At 46.4% G+C, this 18,186-nt stretch overlaps 1 protein-coding gene and 1 long non-coding RNA gene across 2 annotated transcripts in view; one reads left to right on the forward strand and one right to left on the reverse strand.

Moving 5' to 3' along the window:
- TENT5C (terminal nucleotidyltransferase 5C) overlaps positions 1-5,640 on the reverse strand; it is a 23,803-nt gene extending 18,163 nt beyond the window's left edge. Inside the window, exon 1 of the mRNA XM_006049120.4 lies at positions 5,486-5,640. The gene's annotated coding sequence lies outside the window, so the exon portion shown is untranslated. The remainder of the gene's footprint in view (positions 1-5,485) is intronic.
- LOC102411665 lies at positions 4,833-17,563 on the forward strand. The gene is made up of 2 exons (XR_003110031.3): positions 4,833-4,994; positions 17,311-17,563. It is a non-coding gene; the product is annotated as an uncharacterized LOC102411665 (long non-coding RNA).
- Positions 17,564-18,186: the final 623 nt, after the last annotated feature.

Here is an 18,186-nt window from a genome sequence, read left to right on the forward strand (position 1 = left end):
ACACACAGTGAATGATTAGATACGCCACAATGACTGAGCTTCCTTTCATTCTTTCGGATATCAGAGTGCCTACAGCATTCCGAGCACTGCTCTAGGAGCTTACAATCCATGAGGAAGCAAGAGACCAAGATATCTGCCCTCACAGAGCTTAGATTCTAGCTCACACTCCTCTCTAAAACCTCCTGTTATTAACTCTTGACTCCCACACACAGGGAATCAGGATTTGAGAATGAAACATTTCTTGCAGATGGCCTGGATCTGTGCCACCCAATAATGCACCACAAGCCGTCGGGCACCTGAAATGGGACAAATCCAAACTGAGATGTGCTGTCTACATAAAATATACACTGGATTTCAAGCACTGCGTACAAGGGGGAAAAGTAAAATAACCCATTCATATTTTTATATTGATTACACATTGCAAAATAGTACTTGACATGATGGGCTAAACAAATTTTTTTTCACCTGTTTATTGTAATGTGACTACTAGGAATGTAATCATGATTCATATCTCTATTGTCCTTCTTACAATGAAGAAACTAAAGAGGTCAAATCTGAAGAGACAGTGGTGCTTCCAGGGCCAGAACCCAGGTGTCCTCACAACTAAGGCGGCTTCAGAGGCAGGGGAGTGGGTAGGGGGAGTGGAGGAGGATGAAGATAACAAAGGGGCTGGGCAAGGGAGACAGCAGAAGTGTCCATGCCTCATCCAACACCCTCAGGCCAGCACCTGGTCACACAGCAGGTGCTCAGTCAGCACCCAGTTCGTCTCTGTGTCTGGATCAGCACCCTTCCCAGGGCTGGCCAAGCCCACGCAGAGTCAGTTGGCTGCGGTGGTCCTGACACCCTCAACCATCACAAGCATGGGTCAGGGATAAACAGGGTATGTCTGGGGGAATGGGGTGGCATTCCAGGCAAGGATCAACCCTGATCCCATTCTAGTAAGGACTATGCAGGGCGAGAAACGCTTACGACGCTGATACAAGATGGGGGGAGCAGTTAGTTCAAGGTTCATGGATAATTTTCTTCTCAAAATGCATTTACAGGGAGTGAATATAGAGACAGATGTGGAATTTTCTGTGCTCATCCAATGTTAAGATCAGGTTTGAAAAAAAAAAAAAAAAACAGAAAATAAGGTACAAGGTAGAACTGAAAAGTACTGATGAGGAGGGGATGGGATATGGGCATCCCCAGGTGGGGTAAGAACATAAGTTTCTGAGAAGGGTCCAGAACTAGGTCAAAACAGAATATGGGGAAGGAGGAGGAGCATTAGCTTGTTCAAATATTTGTGTGTTCCATGAGGTAAGGGAGGGCAGTTAGGAAGGGGGGTCAGGAACGAATGGAAGGTGGAAAGGTACAGGTCCCAGAAGAAGCCAGTCTTTTAGAGGGAGGCGTAGTTCCTATGAGCTTGTGAAGGTGCTGGAGGTGGTGGGTGGAGAGCTGGCCGGAGGGAGAGAGAGGCTCTGGGCTGCCGCTCTCATGAAGCAGCGGTCTGCAGACCGAAACCAGGTCAGCGATGGCAGCGGGAAACAAAAAGTTCAAAAAGAGAAAGACTCAGCAGATCAAGCAGCCGAGTGAACATGGAGAGAAAGGCTGAGTGAGCACTGTGAGGCTGTGCTGGGTGGATGGGCAGAGGGGAAGAGCTTGAAGGGAGTGGGTTCTGGAGCTCGGCCTGAGGACTTCCAGCTGTCGGCCAATTAGTCGTCACTGCCCATGGGCTCCAAACCTACACCCTGGAGGCCTCTGTTTTTAAGAGGCCCCAAAGCCACCCAGCATTTTGGGCCTGCAGCTTTCGATCCAAAAATGTGTTCCAGCACCTTGGCCCACCAGGACACCATCCCCTGAAAGGTGCTTCCCTCTCTGGGAGGAATGGCAGTGGATCTATTAACAGGCACACAGGCCTGGCATCCGGCATTCAGCAATGAGCATAGACTCCTGCCTTCCTGGGGCTCACATGCGAGTGGCTGCAACAAATCAGCAAAATCCGAGTGCCCGAGGACATTCTGAGGCTGGCCCAGCTCCATTTGCATCCAGAGCATTTCCACGGGCCTTTTCACATACCATTCCCTTGGCCTCCTTGGCACCTGGCACAAACGCCTGCCTCGGAAGCACTTAACCACTTACGGACTCGGTCACTGTTATCCAAGAAATAAACACTTTATACACTTGGGTGACCAAGACTCCCAAAGGCTCCGAGACTAAAAAACATCCTACATGGAGAGTTGCTTAACGTCAGCAATTATTTCTTCACATTTGTTTTCCCCTATTGTTCCAAGAGGTTCTGCAAACAGTTCTAGAACAGGCTACAGGGCCCAGCTGCACAAAATCTATGAATTCTAAACAATTCATAAGGATTCCTTACACAGTTGGGCTATTTGGCCATTCCCATTTAGAATTCCTCTAAACAATTTAAACTCCAAAACTGACTTCCTCATTAATCATGTAGTGAAAGGATAAAAAAGTTCGAGACCAGAAGCTCCGGAAGCATCACAGATCAGCACTACTTCTGTACCCAAATGGCTTTAAACACATAAGCGTTTCTTGAAACACAGAGGTTTTGGCTTCATCACAATATTGCTTATGCCAATTTATTTAACATGTTACAGTCAAAACACCAAGATGGCAGAAAGCATTTTTCTATGTTGTCTTGTTTACCTCAGTGACAACACACAAAAGCAATGGACCTTATCTAACCGGAGTAATGTTTTATCCCAAGAAACACCTCAGATTCTGCGTTGCTTCCCTTTAAGTCCCGCCCCCATCCCATAACAACAAGATGCAGCCTAGAGTCTGGGAAACCCAAACACAGAGACTGAGAAACCCAAACACATCACAGGTTTAACTTAACTCATGAAACTAGTCCTGGGTATCTACAAGATGTTTTCTTGGTAACACTGAAAGGGTTTACCACATCCGTTCACTGTTCTTGGCTTGTCATTCTTTAGGGACTGACACCATACACATAACATATCAAAGATGAAAATGCAGACAAGGGTACTACATAATTGAGCAGCTGAAAAAATCATGACATTTTCTAATTTTGTATCGAATGTGCCAAGTTTCTGGCACTGGGAGAACAAGGACGCTATAGTCCACAGGAAGTTATCTTTACTGCCAGGCAGTTCCTCAGACTCTCATAAGTGTGAGGACTTCTCTGTTCTGATGGGCAGTGCTCAATGTGTACAAGCCGGCCTGGCTTTGAACAGGACGACGCAGACTCAGTGGGCCACTGCTGGGGGTGGGGGTGGGGCGGCGAGCGGCTGCAACTCAGGATGTGATTCGGATGGCTACTTGCACTCTCAGGAGAGCTGAGGATGCTAAGTAGGCAGAGCCGGGCGCTCGACTAAATCATGGCCATTCTGACAAACAGGCCAAGTGCCAGCCAATCCTTTCCTTCAATTGCCTCAGCTTAATCTCTGGATACAACGTAGGTATCCTGCAAGAAACTCAAAGAGTGCTGCTGCTTATTCCCTGCACACACAGTAACTTAGGAAATTTGGGACTGTTGTTTGAGTAACAATTTAGAGGCAGAAAAAAAAGTTGTTGTTGCTGTTGTTTTTTTACTTTGATGTTAAAGTTATCCACAGCTACCTGAACAATTATATACAATATACCCAAATCTGCTTTCCAAAAACTTCTTATTGAGAATAACTGGACTCTAAAGGTGTGGGTATACCTTAAGACACAAGCTTTGAGTTATCTCAAGTAAAAGCTTGACTCCAGAGACACTAAATTTTCTATCTTTACAAACAAGAATGTCAAAGGGCAGAACTCCTGCTGGCTCACCTCCAAGCTTCCCTGAAAGGGAGAGAGTCAGCGTTTTCCAGTGCCCACCCCACCCCCTTGGATAGCAGGGTCTCAGGGTCTCCAGTTCGGGACTCAGTCCCTCCATAACACCTCTGCGGATTTAAGAAGGCGCAATTCCTGGTAAGCACTGCTACCCCCCTGACAGCTCTAGCTCACTAGCCAGCTGGCTTCCCTGCCAAGTTACTCACGTTGAAAGGTTAGAGTAGCCAACAATGGCCACTCACATCCCACCCCCACCATCACCACCCGCTGCAGGCAGCTGGGCCAGGCCAGGAGCCTACTTCAGGAGGATTTAATAATCTTCACTTTACTTCCTGGGGAGCTTCAGGTTCCCATCCCACCTACCAAATCTCCTGAATACCAACTGTCACAATACAAATGATTACACGGTCTTTACAAAGGCTTCCTGTAATAAGTGTCCTGCAACACTCCACGGCGTGCATGTTATAACTCCATTACAAACAAATGGACATTTAAATGACAGCAGGTCCCTACCTAAAACAAAGATTTAGTCAACCCTTCAGAAGCCTCCCTTCGGAACAAAAAGAAAAAAAAAAAAGAAGGGGTAGTGGGGCAAGCCAACTGAGCGGATCCCTCCCGCGGGGTCCAGCCCTAACAGTCGGTTCCAGTGAGCCCGGGTCATCTCGCATTCTCCAGAGAAACTCGCCAGTCATTTCCCTGGAAATCCTCCCTTTCCTTCGAGGTAGCTCCGTTCTGTTTTCTCCGGCAAGTGTTCTGCCTTTAGGTGTGCAGGTTACCAACCTGTATCTCTTAAGGTTCGTCCCCCTCGTCCGACTCCCTCCCACCGCCGCGATCTGGACTGCGACACCTCCCGGGCACCGTGCCTCTAAGCCGCCCGCGGCTCCGCTAGCCGAATCGACTGACGGCCGTGGCTTTCAGTAGACAGGCTAAGCAAGTTTCACTCCTACCAGGGGAGGAACCAGATCACCGACGCAGTATTCCCGAGGAGTTTCCGAGAGAGGAGCAGCGCACCAGTCACTCGCTTGGATCGCTTTGCGGCTCTCAGTGTCCCCAGTCTAGTGAAAACCCAGGAAAAGTTAGGGATCTCCGCCCTCTCCCTCAAAACCCGGCTCGGGCTCCCAGGCCACATACAGTCACCGACCGCTGCGTCCCTAACTGCGCCTTCCGAAACCGCCGTATTTGAATTCTCTCTTGACCGGCTGGCCGAGGTATGCACGCCCGCGGGAGCGCCGGGGCGAGCCCGAATGACCGCAAGGGAGGCAGGGGTGGCGCGGGCGCCATCGGACCCGGGGAAGGAGCCGAAGGCCCCCATCACACACTCTTCGGCCGTCAGGCCCGCGCCCGGCCACTGCGCAGTCAGCGGGACGCGCGCAGCAGGAACTCGCTGAAGTTTGCCAGCCCCAGCCGAAGTCTCTGGAAAGTTGTAGCTACCTCTCGGAGCGTCTCGCCTGGCCCACGGGGTTGGTCCGTCTAGGGGGCGGGGGTGACGTCGCGGGAGCGGGAGGGAAAGGGAGCATAGGGGCCCGGCACCTGTCCGCACCTCCCCCTCCGGCCCCGCGCCCCCACCAGGCTCGGCGAAGACTAGAGCTCTGCTGGGCCGGGGTAGACCCCCCACCCCCCCACCCCACCGAAGGCAGAGCGCGCGGCTCTCTGGGACTGCGCATCCTCGCACCTTTAGAGGAGGGGGCCGTGGACTCACCTGGGCGGCGGCGGAGACCACAGAGGCAGGTCCTTGGCGTGGGCAGCCCCCCAGCAGGAGCGGCGCGGTCACTACAGCCCCCGGGCAGCGGCACTGAGTGAGCCGTCTTGCCGCCGCCCCCTCCGTTCTTATACGGCCTAACCACGCCCCCGCCCTCCGCCACCACCCCCACCCCCGCCCCTTAGCCTGCCCTCCCGGGGGAGCAAGGGGCGGGGCGGGGCGGAGCCGGCGCCCACAGGATCCTTCCGCCTGGGCGCTGACGGCAAGGGCAGGGCGAAAGGTGCCCTCTGATTGGCTCCTCGAGTGAATGGTTGCTGAGAGACGAGTAAATCTTCGGCGGCGGGAAGCTGCCGGGGTGCCCAAGGAGGTAGCACTGCGCAGGCGCAATAGACAGGGGCTGCGTCGACAACCCCATAACTTTGGTGTTAATAGGACTCCTTTCTTTCTACTTTCCGCTACCCTCTTTTCCTCCATTCCTATCATAACTTCTCACCCAAGTTTTTTCCATCTATATTCCGCTCCCTCGCAGGCCTGTTTTTCTTTTGCTGCTCTGTGGATTTTCGCTTTAGGTCTCTCTCCAGGAATGGAGAATGAAACCCCCAAACCTACCTCCGACGTGTGTTTTGAAGTCGGAAAAAACTTCTGATGCTGAGCAAGGAGAGCCTTCCTGATTCCCCACGCAAATTGCCTGGAGGTCGTTGGGGAAAGGACCGGCACAGTTGGTTCTCTGGCGCAGTTACCACCTGTGTGCAGTTAGAGGTACTCAGGCCCTGAAGGAATCCATCGCCAGGGCTGGCAACTGCGACAGTGTCAGCCCAACTCGGAATGTCACAGGGCTCAGCCGTGTATGTTATACAACATGCAGGCGGGGCTTGGACGCCGTCCAGGCACTCCATAGCGAGTGGTTTCGAGTCCAGATTCTAAATTCAGATTAACTGAATCTCCATTCACCACCTATCTGTAAGGCCCTGGGCAAGTAACTTAACCAACCCTCCATAAATCTCCGTTTCTTCACCTGTACGGTGGAACTAAAAATCAAACAGCTTTGTAGGGTTATATAAGTAGTAAATAAGAAAATGGGAAGCTAGCGGTGCAGTCCTGATATAAAGTGGTTGGTAAATGTTATTTATATCAAGTAGTAGCTGTTGTTATTTATCAATAAACATTTTTGGAGCTTGTACTAATCTGCTAGGTTGTGGGGAAAAGATTACTTCCTACACGCAGTATTTCTCTACCTTGCCCCTTCCCTCCGTGCCTGATACAAGTGTGGTTCTCACTGTCTACGAGGATAGAGCTCTCAAATATATGCCTTCCCTGGGGAGGGAAAGGTCCCCTGGAACGCTAAGGAAATAGGATATCAGTATGAATGCTTGTAGAGAAAGCCACAGTGACTATTACTGTACATGAAATCAGGATGGATGGTCTAGTTCTCTTTTTCTTTTTGTTTTTGAGGGTATAAATTTGGTTAAGTGCTTATGTGCACTGACAATTTCTACGCATGTGTCAGTTCAGTTCAGTCGCTCGGTCGTGTCCGACTCTTTGCGACCCTATGAATCGCAGCACGCCAGGCCTCCCTGTCCATCACCAACTCCCGGAGTTCACCCAGACTCAAGTCCATCGAGTCAGTGATGCCATCCAGCCACCTCATCTTCTGTCGTCCCCTTCTCCTCCTGCCCCCAATCCCTCCCAGCATCAGAGTCTTTTCCAACTTCCAGTCAACTCTTCGCATGAGGTGGCCAAAGTACTGGAGTTTCAGCTTCAGCATCATTCCTTCCAAAGAAATCCCAGGGCTGATCTCCTTCAGAATGGACTGGTTGGATCTCCTTGCAGTCCAAGGGACTCTCAAGAGTCTTTTCCAACACCACAGTTCAAAAGCATCAATTCTTTGGCGCTCAGCCTTCTTCACAGTCCAACTCTCACATCCATACATGACCACAGGAAAAACCATAGCCTTGACTAGACAGAACTTTGTTGGCAAAGTAATGTCTCTGCTTTTCAATATGCTATCTAGGTTGGTCATAAATTTCTTTCCAAGGAGTAAGTGTGTTTTAATTTCATGGCTGCAGTCAACCATCTGCAGTGATTTTGGAGCCCAAAAAAATAAAGTCTGACACTGTTTCCACTGTTTCCCCATCTATTTCCCATGAAGTGATGGGACCGGATGCCATGATCTTCATTTTCTGAATGTTGAACTTTAAGCCAACTTTTTCACTCTCCACTTTCACTTTCATCAAGAGGCTTTTGAGTTCCTCTTCACTTTCTGCCATAAGGGTGGTGTCATCTGCATATCTGAGGTGATTGATATTTCTCCCGGCAATCTTGATTCCAGCTTGTGTTTCTTCCAGTCCAGTGTTTCTCATGATGTACTCTGCACAGAAGTTAAATAAGCAGGGTGACAGTATACAGCCTTGACGTACTCTTTTTCCTATTTGGAACCAGTCTGTTGTTCCATGTCCAGTTCTAACTGTTGCTTCCTGACCTGCATACAGGTTTCTCAAGAGGCAGGTCAGGTGGTCTGGTATTCCCATCTCTTTCAGAATTTTCCACAGTTTATTGTGATCCACACAGTCAAAGGCTTTGGCATAGTCAATAAAGCAGAAATAGATGCTTTTCTGGAACTCTCTTGCTTTTTCCATGATCCAGCGGATGTTGGCAATTTGATCTCTCATTCCTCTGCCTTTTCTAAAACCAGCTTGAACATCAGAAAGTTCATGGTTCACGTATTGCTGAAGTCTGGCATGGAGAATTTTGAGCATTACTTTACTAGCATATGAGAGTGCAATTGTGCAGTAGTTTGAGCATTCTTTGGCATTGCCTTACTTTGGGATTGGAATGAAAACTGACCTTTTTCAGTCCTGTGGCCACTGCTGAGTTTTCCAAATTTGCTGGCATATTGAGTGCAGCACTTTCACAGCATCATCTTTCAGGATTTGAAATAGCTCCACTGGAATTCCATCACCTCCACTAGCTTTGTTCGTAGTGATGCTTTCTAAGGCCCACTTGATTTCACATTCCAGGATGTCTGGCTGTAGGTCAGTGATCACACCATTGTGATTATCTGGGTCATGAAGATTTTTTTGGACAGTTCTTCTGTGTATTCTTGCCACCTCTTCTTAATATCTTCTGCTTCTGTTAGGTCCATACCATTTCTGTCCTTTATCGAGCCCATCTTTGCATGAAATGTTCCCTTGGTATCTCTGATTTTCTTGAAGAGATCTCTAGTGTTTCCCATTCTGTTGTTTTCCTCTATTTCTTTGCATTGTACCCCCTAATAATTGCCACCCAGATCAAGATATAGAACATCTCCAGCTTCCTCGTGCCCCTTCCCATTCAGTGTCCCACAAAGGTAACCACTCTCTGATCTCTGTCACCAGCATCTGAACTTGATTTGGATGGATTACATAGGATGTGCACTTTTGTGTCTGGCTTCTTTCACTCAACAGTGTCTGTGAAACTCATCTATGTTGTTGCATGTAACAGTGGTTCATTCTTTCCCATTCCTGTGTATTATTTTATTATGTAAATATTCAATAGTTTATGTACATATTCCACTGGTGGATGTTTGAGTTCCATCAGAGTTTTTACCTATCATGAATGAAGCTGCTGCAAACCTTTTTTTTTTCCAGTTTTAATGAGGTATACAAAAATTGTATATTTTTAAAGTATACTACATGTTATGTTGATATACATGTACATTGTGAAGCTAGTTAGCCAAACTAATTAACTTATCCATCATTTCACATAGTTACTTGTGTGTGTGTGTGTGTGTGTGTGTGTGTGTGTTTAAGCACAGAGAGAAGTGAGAATGATTAAGATCAAATTTCAAGTATATAGTACAGGATTATTAACTATAGTCACCATGGTGTTCATTAGTTCCCCAAAACTTGTTTTGAACCTCTTTACCCTCTCACCTACAAACATTCTTATATATGTCTTTTAGTGGACATAACATCCATTTATGTTGGGTTTACACTCAATGATTGGAACTGCAGGATCATATGAGGCTTTAAGTATATTGCCAAACATTTTTCCAAAATGACCTAACAATTTATATTCACATTTAGACCTATGATTCATCTTGAATGAATGTTTTATGTAGTCTGGAATCAAGGTTTATTTTTCCCATATGGATATCCAATTAGTCCAGCAATGTTGTCCAGTAGCTTTGTTGAATGGTTGAATGAATGGATAGTTATTGAATGAAAAATTCAATTAAAAAAACAAAGTGACCAGTTACTTAAAGTTTAGAATGCCCGGAAAAATCCAGGATACATGATCATAATAAGTTGAATGCCAATTGTTATATTACATTGGCCCTAGAACGATTTCTACTTTTTGGATATGTCATGCATACCATTAGCACAAGTAACCTCAGAAATTCTAACCTAGAATTTGATCTAGCCTGATTTGGTTATACCTTTGCTTAGATCAAATTTTGTTCAACTCCCAGACCCTTAGTCAGTTTTGTGGTAGGAAGGAGGGAAGAGCCAGAAGAGAAATTCCTTATTTGTATGTGTATATGTATTTTTCTTTGAGCCCCCTTTTTTTCCTGGGGCATTACTTGACTTTTATAGAATTTTATGTCTATTTTTAAAATTTGTTTTTTTTGTTTTTGAAAATATATACTATTCTTTCTACCCCATGTGGCATCCTGGAGCTTAAGAAGTCACCAGGTACCACCCGTTGGACACAGAACCACATATTGAAACTGTCGTTCCAAGACTCCTCCTTACCAAATCAAAATGGTTTAAACACCCTTGCTTTCTGAGCAGCTCACTGATCTGTACCTAGAAAAGTTGAGAAGAGGAAAGAAAAAGGAGGAAATAGACTTTAAAATGCAGGCGTGACTCAACTTTGGCCATGACATTGGAAAAGTTGCATGTCTCAATAGGATTTAATTTAAATACTTAAGGAAACAAAGAGATGCTGTCATTAATCCTGTTTTTTAAGGCAAGAAAAACCTTTTGTATAGTGCCCAGCTATCCTCACTTAGCAGTTTTCTGAATTCTTGTGTATTTGTATTACCTTATCCCAAGATGGATCACCTCAATAAGCATTTATTAAAATGCCCTTGTCTAAATATCTTATCTTAAAAGGATTCTTAAAGTTTTCATTGACGTAAGAGAAGCACATAGAGAAGCACACAGATCGCAAGAGCACAGCTCAATGAGTTTTCACAAGCTGAACAAGCCTACCACTAGCACACAGATCAAGAAACTCAGGAGCAGCACAGCACTAACAGACCTGTTTTAAAACCACTACAATGGCGTTGTCTACATCCTTGCAAGTCTCTGGTGGAGCCAAGGCATGACTTAACTTTCCACTTCCCACCTGGAACTCTCACCAGTAAACCCCTGTTTCTTCTCAGGTTTCTTTAGGCCAATATTTTTCTTGGGTATTGCAGAATGAGCGCTAGGTTAGATTACAAGGTGTGAGTTTTATTGGGAGCAAAGCACAGGAGGAAAGGACCTAGAATGTCAGATCTCATGGGGCAGGGAGGAGAGGATGGCTGTGTCTTTGGGCAGGGCTATGACAGCAGCCTGAAGTACAGCATGGCAGGGGAAACGCCGGGGCACAGAGGCAGCATGAACCAAGAGAGGGGACCAGAAAGGGGAATGGAGTGATGGTGGCTCTGCCAGAGAAGCAAGCGCGCCCAATACGAGCAGAGCTGACCTCATCTCTCTGAGCTAGTGACTCTAGACACCCTTCCCACTCAACACCCTAAAGGGATCCCTGGAGAAAGGATGTAAGATGTATCCAGAGGGCTAGTATCTCTTTCAAATGGCTTAACCCCTCTGAGTCTCAGCTCCCTAATCCAAAAATGGGAAAGATAACGAACTTCCCAGCTTCATGGAGGTCTCTGTGTGTGCTGATCAAGTGAGGTAGTGAATGCATGTGACAGCAGTTGCCGTGCTCACAAAATCGATCTCTTTGCCAGCCTTGGACTCTTTTCTCCCTTTATTTAGAAGAGCTGGGCAAGCAAGTTGGATGAGAGCAGAGGAGGGTAAATTCTCAATGCCTTCCTGTGACTGCCTTTACCTCTAGGGCTCCAGATCTCTTATCTAAGGATTAATGTTTTCAAATGTCCCTTCAAGGAAAAGGGATTCCATCAAAGTGTAAATTGTTAACTGGCCATTTCGTATCTGTTCGGAACCTGCTTTACATTTAGGCCCCAGATGTCTGTCTCGCCAGCTGCCATAATGCGCGAACCTCCCAGGACAGGAGTCTGTGTCTCCTGAGAAAGAGGCTCTTGCCATTCTGGTGCAGCTTGCCAGAGGAAGATGACGCCCACCTGCTAGTAATGTCTACCTCACCTCCCAGGGGATCGCAAACAGTGTCCTCCAGCCTACATATTAGTCCAGATTTTTAGTTGCAAGCAATCACAAGTGACTCTGGATGATGTAAGAAAAATCAAATTTATTTTAAAGATTTGGGGGAGCCCACAGAATCAGCAGAATGGCTAGAGAACTTGGCTGATTGGCTGTGCTACCAGGAACAAGGCTTAAAAATCATACTGTAGGGAAGTAAAAATCATACTGTATGTCCAGGGAAGATGCCATGATGTCACCATAGATGTAGTCAATGCATGTTGCTGCTGCTGCCTCTGGAAATGATCTAATTGTCACTCTGAACACTGCTGCCACTGCTGATGGATGGAATCTTTGTGTCCCATAGCTAGTTTCTGATTCCAAATCTGGGTGAGGGCAGCTGATCAGCAAAGCCAAGATCATGTGCCCAAGCCCTAGTCGCAAAGAAGGCTCAAAACCTTCTGATTACTTGATGTTTTCACCTTTAGCTCTGAGAAGTGGGCTCTCCCTCTTCAGGTAGGGAATTCTCCAGACAGAGGAAGGAGGTCCAGATGCTAGATGGCCAGAACATGTGCCTCTTCCTCCCAGCCTTTACATCCATCTCTTGTGAGCATGTCTTGAATGAGTAAGCATCCTCTGGTCCATCTAGCTCTGGGACACAGATCCAGACAGATTTGTGAAGTTCTTAAGTTGGAGGACCAGGAAATGGATGATTGGGAAGTTTTGGGGATGGAGGTCATCCAGCTGGCCCCACCTTGCTGATACTCTCTGCTCTTGGTCCAGTGATACTTTTCCTCTTCAAACTCCTTAAAATAGATCCTGAGTGGATGATGTTCATTAAAAGAAAGACAGAAAGAAAGAAGGGAAGGGAGGAAAGAGAAAGAAGGAAAGAAAGAAAATACGGAGGGAGGAAAGGAAGGAAGGAAGGAGCCTTGAACACCCATCCTTCCCCAAGTCTCAGATTTTGTCCTTAGCTCTGCATTGCTTTAACCACTGCTCTGGGCCTCAGTTTCCCCATATGTTAACAACAACAACAAAAAGGAACCCAGTTTGGCTCACGCTCAGCACCTCCAGCTCCAGCCTCATCATGAAGGAGGTGAAGAGTGTGTGGCATGGCTGCCCAGCACACCATGGGCTTGGCTGTGTATAATGACTGTCCCAGAGTTGGCGCTTGTGTAACAGGCGGATTTACTGAGAGGGTACGACTGTTTGCTCAGCAGCTGAGAAGTCTATAATTAGACTGTCACAACATCAGCAAAAGTACAGGATCAATGTAATCAGAGAAGAAATGGAAAAGAACACAGCATCAGTCAAAGTCTCCAGTGGGTCCCCGTGGTTTCCGGAGCACTAATCGCCCAGGCGGTTCAATGTCCCACTTGTGGGTTTCCTTCTGGTGATGACCAGATTGGTTTGGGCATGACTGCCTCTCACCACCACAGAGCTCTCCTCCTCTTCTTCCCCTTCTCCCTTCCTCTGCTCTTAGGATGAGAGTCTTAGGATGAGAGTTTGAAGGAGGCAGAAACGGTGCCCCAAACTCAGTGCCTGGGGCACCTTTATTCCTTGTGATGTGTATGTGTGTGGGAGTGGAGGGCAGCCAACTATAGAATGCAGATGCCTCAGCCCCATCTTGGCTCTATTGGGTAAGTGCCTTAGAATCTGCATTTAGCACATCCTCAGATGCTTGTATGGGCTTCCCTGGTGGCTCAGATGGTAAAAAATCTGCCTGCAATGCAGGAGACCCTAGTTCAATCCCTGGATCAGGAAGATCCCCTGGAGAAGGGAATGGCTACCCCCTCTAGTGTACTTTCCTGGAGAATTCCATGTACAGAGGAGACTGAAGTGCTATAGTCCATGAGGTCACAAAGAGTCAGACGTGACTGAGCACACACACACACACACACACACACAGATAGTTCTGTGTGTGCTGAATCTTGTAGGCTACCAGGCTGAGCCATCCTCCCTGCCCCATGACAGCCCTGCCCTCTTGCTTCTACTCTGCACCTGGCTTGGTTATAACACCATCAGGATGGCAGCAAGATTCAGGGCAGCCAAGATTGAAGGGCCCTTCCAAAGCCAAAGAATGATAATGGGACTCTTATTTTCTTTTTAATCACATTAAGAATTCCAAGCTGCAGACATGTTTATCTCATTAATCCTCACGACATCTGATCTACAGGGCAATGGCCAGTGTTTTTAGTTTCTTTCCATCAGAGTGGATCATGGCTCAGCTCTGTCCCCAAAGGATCTGGACCTGATGGCTTCTGGTCTCCCCTGACTGAGCCCAGTCCTTCTAGATAGAAACCACTGGATCTCATAAATCTGTGAATATTCATTTTTCACACAATTTTTTTAATATAAATAATGCACGTTGCCTTGTATAAAAATCAGAAAGTGCAGAGAAACAAAAGAAAGAAAGAAATCATGGCTAGTCCCACAGCAACAATTCTGTGAATACTCTTGTGTTTATCTTTTCACACTAGCGTGTGTAACACACTCTCACACATGTATGCTGTCTCTGCTTTAGTCAGGTTCCCAGAGAAAACAGATGGCACACTCAATCATGGTTCTTGAGGAGAGCTGGATCAAGGGACCATTTACCTGGTCTTGGGCAAGGTCCAGGGAAATCTTAACAAGGGGTGGGGGGCCGTGAAGGACAAGCAATGAGCCATTTCCACACTACGCCTGAAGGGATGAGAAGAGGGAGGGAACCAGAACCTGGGACAGCTAGTAGACAGACACCTAACAGGAGCTGTACCCACTGGTTGGACAGCAGTCTGCTCCCAGCAGAAAGGGAGCCAGAGGAAAACCACCTGACTGCTCGTTCCTCATGCCCGCCACCCTCCTGCCGGAGCCTCCCTGTGCCCCGACTCAACAAGAAGGCAGCACCCCTCCACCCCGTGATGCAGAGTGGAGAGTTATTGATAGAAGAGTGGCCGGAGGGTCTGGATGGGCAAATGGACACTGTCCAACACACTTTCATAAGTGCACTTATGAGCGTGACGATTGGTTTTGAATTTCTACAATGCCAGATCTAGGAAATGCGGTGTTCTGAGTTAATTCTCTCTTTGACCACAGCCAAAGAGTGAACTGTTGGGCCTTTCCTGATGGTCCAGTGGTTAGGACTCCACGCTTTCATTGCAGTGGGCACAGGTTTGATCCCTGGTCAGGGAACTAACATCCCACATGCCATACAGCCAAAAAAAAAAAAAAAAGAGAGAGAGAGAGGGAGAATTTCTTAAACAGAATAAAAATACAGTATATCAACTTAAAATTATATGGGAAAAATGACAAATTAAAAAACAAAAGTGAACTGTTGTTGTGGTATCGCTCTCAATACAGTGAGTTAGGAGCCTGGCAGCTGGCTCTGACTCCTCTATTTCTCATTTGAAGCAGAGTCAGTTATTGACTTCTGCAGCCAGTGTGGCCTCCTCCATGACGTAAGACCCAGTACTGGAGACTAAGGTAGACTTAGAGCAGACTGGCCCCCATGAACCCACATGTTCACAAGGAGCTTAGGGTCCCAACAGCAGTATCATAAGCCAGGCAGAGGGACAAGTCCCATGGGGACAGCACAACCATCTATACTAACAATAGCGAGATGGTGATAAAAGCTAATGTTTTCAGCCAATAGCAACTAATATTTATCAATAATAGATAATGTTTACTATATACTAGTCTGTTCTAAAATGCTTTATAGGTATTTGTTTTATTTAATTTTCCCAGCAGCCCAAAAAGGCAGGTCATATTACTAGCCCAATTATTGAGCTGAAGAAACAAGTATGGAAAGGTTAATGAACTTACAGAGAAATTGAGGCATGGTTTTTAAGCTCAATTAAGAAATTGAGCTTAAAGGGTGAAGCCAGAGGGTGAACCCATGCTATCCAATTCAAAAAACCCGCTCTCTCAAAATCGGTGTTCTATTTCAGTGAGTCTGGCACCAAAATGATGTTGACGATGATACTAAGCCATCATTTGCCTTTTGAACTCCCATCTTCTCATGAATGCCTAGGGAAGCTTCCAGAAGCTGCATGACGTGATGACATTGGGATCATTGGGATGCTATTGGGATGTTCTTTGTTTTAAAACTTTCTCCATTTGAGTTTCTGACACAGTCGATACTCACAGACAGAACTCACATAACTAAGCTCCTCCATGTCTTCAGCTGGGTCCTGCAGGGTCCTTTCAAGGAGTCTTGAGACCAAAAAGTTTGAGAACTACTGCAGTACTGTTTACCTGTGGGGTTCAGAGGAGGGCATCCCGTTGCATTATGAGATCAAATTTATTATCACTAGTTTCCTTGCCTAGCTCACAGGACAGTATAAGATAGATTCTACCCTAGAAATTGATAGAACCTGAAAGTCCCCAGAGAGGTCAACAGTCCATTTTCTTGGTTTGAGAAGATGGCTCCAGCTGGGCTGTGAGTTTCTCTGCCCCTGGTTGCCATGGGGGCTTGCTGATAACAGAGAGTGCCTTGCTGGTATTAACCAGGACCCCTGGGCCAAGTCCAGATCATGTCAGGGTTTGAAATTCTCCAGGGGAATTGAGAGCATCTGGTTTTAAGACCACACAAGTAGTATTTGTGATCTCATTTGTGAACAAGAGTGGAAGCTTAAGGCTTTGTGATTTTTCAGTTCAGTCACTCAGTCACGTCCAACTCTTTGTAACCCCATGGACTGCAGCACACCAGGCTTCCCTGTCCATCACCCACTCCCAGAGCTTGCTCAAACTCATGTCCTGTGAGTCAGTGATGCCATCTAACTATCTCATCCTCAGTCGTCCCCTTCTTCTCCTGCCTTCAGTCTTTCCCAGCATCAAGGCCTTTTCCAATGAGTCTTCAGTAGAAGAGTATAATTCTAATTATCTGTCAAGATTTATAAAACATGACTGCAAGGTACCTTATTTTTTTTCAGTCTATGAAATGGGGAGTACATAATAATAATAATTGCTTTTTAATTAGTTGTTTTTGTTGTTTAGTCACTAAGTTGTGTCCGACTCTTCTGTAACCCCACCAGGTTTCTCTGTCAATGGGATTTCCCAGGCAAGAAATTGGAGACGGTTGTCATTTCCCTCTCCAGTGGATCTTCCCCACCCAGGGATTGAACCTGCGTTTCCTGCATTTACAGGCGGGTTCTTTACCAATGAGCCACCAAGGAAGCCTTTCTAATTAGTAGATAATAGAAATTATAGCAAATGAAGTTTAACCGATCATGGGGAAAGACTAGAATCTAACACTCGGGATGGCATAAAGTAATTGATGTTCCTTATTTAAAAGTGAAGAGATGATAGAAAAATGTGTATAGTAGGAATTCTACACTGGTGCCAAACATCCATTTTTCCTTTCCCAGCTGGGAAGCTGCCGTGTTGTTTGGGTTGAACTGATGTGGACATCTCAATGTCCTAATGATGGACCTATGGCCATCAGCATAATCCTACCCCTTGCCCTTGATGAGTCAGGGATGAGAAGTTATCTCAAGTTCATGTTCACCAAGCCACAAATTCTCATCTCTTTTTGGACAGGATGGTATGCAGATGAGTCCTGGAATCTTGTTGCCATTTAGCTGCCATGAGAGAAGCCAATGTGTGAAGACGTTTATATGCCAGAAAGAGCAGAGCCAAAGAAAAACCCAAGGACTAGCAGCCAGAAGACCACACTGCCACTGAGCTCTTCTCTTCCAGAAGCCCATGATTCCCTGTGTTTTACCCAACTTAATTATTTTCTGATACTCAGCAAACAAAGCATCTGATATAATTGAATACCTTTTTTTCCAACTTAAATACTGTCAGATAGAAAAAGTAGGACTATCATGTTGACCAGTGTCAGATCTGACAATTTAAGGACAATCAATCCTGATTTTTCTTTCACCTTCACTCAAGCCCACCTTCTAAACCTTCCACTGTCCCAAAGTGCCCTGGCCCCATCTTCCACATAAGCATTTTGTATTTCAGTCTTTCTTTCCAAATACAACACTCCTTCCCTCTTTTCTTGTGTAGTGACCAAGTATCAGATACTTAAGTCTCAACATTCAAAGCTGATCAAGTGCAATGGAACACGGGGGCCTAGAAGGACAGCACCACATGTGTCATGAGCATCATTTGAGATGAATTCTCTGCAACAGGATGGATGCGGCAGGGCACGGGGCAGACTCATCGGACAGTTGAAAGCAGGGGGTGGGGGTGGGGGGCGATTCCTGGATCAGACCTGCTGGCTTCAAGCTCTGCCTTCTGTCCCTCTAGGAGAATATTTGACCTTGCTAAGTAGTCTCAGCTTCCTTATCTCAAGATAACAAAGATGGTAATAATAAGAGGACCTCTCACCTCTAGATGTATCGTGGATTAAATGAGATAATGGATGTACTGTGCCTTTGTGGCAACCAGGAATTTTCCCCAAAATGT

This window comes from Bubalus bubalis, chromosome 6 (genome assembly GCF_019923935.1).
Source record: "Bubalus bubalis isolate 160015118507 breed Murrah chromosome 6, NDDB_SH_1, whole genome shotgun sequence".
Classification (NCBI taxonomy): domain Eukaryota; kingdom Metazoa; phylum Chordata; class Mammalia; order Artiodactyla; family Bovidae; genus Bubalus; species Bubalus bubalis.